Raw genomic sequence first — 5,440 nt, 5'->3', positions numbered from 1 at the left:
TTGAATTAATTCTATATCCGTTATTCTTCTTGTTCTAATTGAGTTGCCTTGACTTCAGTAAATTGCCCTGGTGACCAGATTTCATTAGCATGTGTGTAAATTCTCAGCTACGTGTCTTGGCAATTTATCTATATTGGCAATTTCTGATTTCTAATAGCCTGAGAGAATACTTTACAGTTGTTTTCTTCTTTTTGTTCTAAGAAATCATAGAATAAGCCTGATGCTTCAGTCAATGGGTTTGAGCTTGGAACTAATGTATATAAATTGCATCCAATTTTGAGTTTCTTGAGGAAAGAGACTGTCAGTCAGATGTGTATTTTTCCACAGTGCCTAACATAGTGCCTTATATTTAGACAACTAATACACTTTGAATCTTTGAATTGAAACATAGTTAATGAAAAGATATAAAGCATCGTCTAACACAATATGTATTGAAAATCTTGCATGCCCAAATTTTAAGTGGTAAGGTTGTTAGGGGAGCAAAAGCAGAGTAAGCAACACCCAAGGATGACTAATATCTTTAACCCTCAATCTCTGATTTTTTCTCCCCTGTAAAATGGGGATGATAAAAATTATAGAAATTGCTTCATAAAAGTGTTGTGAGCATTAAATGAGATCCTATAAACTATGCAATCAGATACTGTCTGTCACATAATATGTGCTCAATAAGACTAAGGTATTAAGCATAATGGCTCTAGGACTTCCCCTTGGGAGAAGAAAAGAATAAACCAAACTCTTTTGAATCCCTATTATACACATTAAGCATGGTGATAAGCACTTTCTTTAGGTTACTCATTTTTTCTCATTAAATAATCAAGTATTCATATAATAAATAGAAATTGAAACTTAAGTGAGGTACAGTTATTCCTGAAATGTGGTTAATAACAGAGTTGATGGGGTTCTAGACATGCTACCTCAAAATATGGTACTTTGGGATTTGAGAAAACCACAGAAGCAGGAAGGTCACTCTCACCTTTCCCTTACCCTTCTCCCCTGAAGCAGGTCATAAAATCTTCGTTCCAGAGATGCCCACCCTATACCTGGAGGAAAAGAATGTCCTTGTCTCTGAAGACAACAGGAATACAGAGAAGAATCTGAACAAACAATACTTGCTAATAACTTCTCGCCAGTTTATTACCCTTAGATTAGACCTCCTTTGTCCAATCATACTTGTTCATGACTATACGCTTCTCCATCCACTAAGCATAAAATACACATTTTTCCCTGTGTCTTTGTTTCTCAATTTCTAAAGCCTCCCATGTTACGTAAAACTTATATTAAATAAATTTGTATGCTTTTCTCTTGTAATATGTCTTTTGTTGTAAGTGCCTCAGCCATGAACCTACAAGTGGATGAGGAAAGAAATCTTTCTTCCCCTACCGAGTTCAAACCCAGACCTTCTGAGATCAGGGAACTTGCTCTTGCCTTAACACCCTGAACCTGAATGCTATGACATTTGAGGGCATGAAAGCATAGAGCAAAGGGGAAACAAGCTATGCTACATGGGTCACTAGCTTTATTTACATATTCATGGTGAATTTTCTGGAAGGTTCATTATGAGACAAAGGTCATTTGGAGGTAGTAGAAAAGGAAGATTACATTTTCAGAACTATTTTAAATATCAAACAATACCCACTTATACACACCATAATAAGCACTTAACACATATTAATTGCTACTATTATTTGATAAAGATGTGCTTGAAGTATAATTACTTACTTTATAATTGCGCACCTAAGGATAAAATGGTTACAAACTGGTGAGGTCAAGTGTCCTCCCATAGTGCCTTTATATTTTCCTTCCTTTTCACTGCTGCCCATAATGACAAACCCTTCTGACCTAAGTCACAGAAGACTAAGAGACACTGCTAATAAATAATAGTAAGAACTCAGAAAATATTACGTTATATGGAAATACTAAATGAAACAGTCAAACTTTTCTGGTTGAGGACAATAGAAATGATATTCTCAGCACCTAATGCAGTCTCTAATCTAGTATAAACCAAAAAATGTCAGCTATTTATTAAAATTACTTGCAGCACTTTTAATTTTAAGGCTTTTAAAATACAGAGACCCCCTAATGAGAATCCCTTTTTACTTCAGAGTTTTCAATGTTGTCATTTCATTTAATGCAACTCCTAGGTTTTTATATTTCCTTTTCAAGTTCCTATTAGTCTTATAGTGGATTAATGAAGAAAAACACAACAAAAATGTATTTTGATGTCATTCTCACACTTACAGGCAGCAAGTTTCTTATATGAGTTTACAGTAACTCAACAGCAGCCTAGAATTCTGTATCCTACAAAACTAAATTTCTTATATTAGGGGGAAATAAAAACCTTCTCAGACAAGCAACCACTGAGGGACTTTGTCAATATCAGTCCTGCCTTACAAGAAGTACTGAGAACTGCATTATACACAGATCAAGGTAACAGACATCCACCAGTGTAAAATCACCCAAAAGATAAAGGTCAGAGTCCAGATAACACAATGGCTCAAGAGATAAATCAGAACAATAAAGTTCCACTAAACAGGAAGAACAGAAATCCGTACCATGTAGCAATTCTTTCAATAAATGTGAATGGCTTGAACTTGCCACTCAAGAGACATAGGCTGGCTGAATGAATAAAAAAATACAAATCAAGTATCTGCTCTCTCCAGGAAACACATCTCACCCACAAGGACTTGTTCAGACTCAAGGTGAAGGGATAGAAAACAATATTCCATGCAAATGGAAACCAAAAGAAAGCTGGTGTAGCATTTCTCATATCAGATAACATGGTCTTCAATAAACGTAAAGACAGAGATAGTCACTACATAATGGTGAAAGAAAAAATTCAACAAGAAGACTTAACAATTCTAAATATTAATGCACCTAACAGAGGAACACCCAGATACATAAAGCAAATCCTAATTGATCTAAACAAAATGATAAAGAGCAATGCCATAATAGACAGGGGCTTCAACACCCCACTGACAGAATGGGACAGATGCTCCAAACAGAAAATAAAAAAGAATAAATGGACTTCAATAGATTTCAAGAAAAAATTGGCCTAACAGACATCTATTGAACATTTTACCCAAAAACCACTGAATATACGTTCTTCTCATCAGCTCATGGAACATTCTCTACACTCATCTACACACAAACTCATGGAAACTAAATAACCTATTGCTGAATGATAGCTGGATGTCAAGGAGGTCAAAGAGGAAATTAAGATGGAATTCAAAACATTCTTTGTACTAAATCATAATGGGGACACAAATTATCAAAATCTGTAGGTTATAGCTAAAGCAATCCTGAGAAGAAAACTCATAGCTTTAAATACCTATATCCAAAAGATAGAAAGATCACAAATCAACAATTTAATGAATCATCTCAAGGAAATGGAAAAGGAAGAGCAAACCAATCCCAAACCCAGCAGAAGAATAGAAATAACAAAGATCACAGCAAAACTAAATGAAATTGATAACAAAAGAATTATATAGAAGATTAACGGAAAAAAGATGGTTCTTTGAAAAGATGAACAAAATCGACAGGGCTCTTGCTAGATTAACCAGAAACAGAAAAGAAAGGACTCTAATTAGGTCAATAAGAACTGAAAAAGGAGAAATTACAGCTGAAACCATGGAAATACAAAACATTATCACAAGATTCTATAAAAATTTCTAGGCACATAAACTTGAAAATGTGGAAGAAATGGGCAAATTTGTGGAAGCACACAGCTTCCGTAGGCTCAATCAGGAAGAAATAGAATTCTTGAACAGGCCGATATCTAGTATTGAAATTGAAATAACTATAAAAAAATCTTCCAACAAAAAAAGTCCCAATCCCTATGGTTTCACACCTGAATTTTACCAGACCTTCAAAGAAGAACTGGTACCTATACTGTAATTATTCCATAACATTGTGAAGGAAGGAATCCTCCCCAACTGATTTTACAAAGCCAGTGTCACCTTGACACCAAAACCAGAAACAGATACAACAAAAAAAGAAAATTACAGACCAATATCCCTTATAAATATAGATGAAAAAAATTCTAAATAAAATCCTAGCAAACTGAATTCAGCTACACATCAAAAAAATAATTCACCAGGACCAAGTGGGCTTCTTCACACCAAAGATGCAAGGATGGTTCAACATATGCAAATCTATAAATGTAATTCACCACATAAATAGAAGCAAAAACGAAGACCATATGATGCTCTCAAGAGATGCAGAAAAAGCATTTGACAAAATTCAGCACCCTTTTATGATAAGAACACTTAACAAAATAGGCATAGACGGGACTTACCTAAAAATGATACAAGCCATTTATGACAAACCCACAGCCAACATCATATTAAATGGGGAAAAATTGAAAGCATTCTCATTTAGAACTGGAACAAAGCAAGGTTGCCCACCATCATCACTTTTATCCAAGTCCTATCCAGAGCAATCAGACAAGAGAAGGAAATCACAGGTATCCAAATGGGGAAAGAAGAGGTCAAACTATCACTCTTTGCTGATGATATGATCTTATATCTAGAAAATTGCAAAGATTCTTCCAAGAGTTTCCTGGAACTGATAAATTCAGCAAAGTCTCAGGTTACAAAATCAATGTACACAAATCAGTAGCATTCATATATGCCAACAGTCAAGCAGAGAATCAAATCAAACACTCAACACCTTTCACAATAGCAACAAAGAAAATAAAATACTGAGCAATATATTTAACTAAGGAGGTCAAAGACCTCTACAGGGAGAATTATGAAACACTGAAGAAGGAAACTGCAGAGGACATAAACTGATGGAAAAGCATATCATAACTCATGGGTCAGCAGAATCAACATTTTTAAAATGTCTTTATAACCCAAAGTGATCTACAGATTCAATGCAATTCCCATTGAAATACCAGCATCATTTTTTGCAGAACTAGGAAAAATAGTTCTTCATTTTATATGGAACCAGAAAAGACTCTGAATAGCCAAAGAAAATTTAAGCAACAAGAACAAATCAGGAGGCATCACTTTACCAGATTTCAGGCTATACTATAAGGTTATAGTAACCAAAACAGCATGGCACAAAAAGAGAGACATAGACCTATGGATCAGAACAGAGAACAAAGATATAAAACCAGCCTCATGTTGCCATATGATCTTTGACAAAGCAGACAAAACATACACTGGGGAAAAAATCCCTATTCAAAAATGGTGCTAGGGAAATTAGATAGCCACATGTAGAAGACTGAAACTGGACCCACACTTCTCACCACTCACAAAAATTAATTCATAATGGATAACAGACTTAAACCTAATACATGAAACTGTAAGAATTCTAGAAGAAAATCTTGGAAAAACTCTTCTACATATTGGCCTAGGCAAAGAGTTTATGAAGAAGGCCTGAAAAGTAATCACAGCAACAACAAAAATTAACAAATGGGACTTGATTAAATAAAAAA

This window comes from Propithecus coquereli, unplaced genomic scaffold (assembly GCF_000956105.1).
Source record: "Propithecus coquereli isolate 6110/MARCELLA unplaced genomic scaffold, Pcoq_1.0 Scaffold40, whole genome shotgun sequence".
NCBI lineage: Eukaryota > Metazoa > Chordata > Mammalia > Primates > Indriidae > Propithecus > Propithecus coquereli.
The sequence above is the reverse complement of the archived record's forward strand: the minus strand, read 5'-3'. Positions refer to the sequence as shown.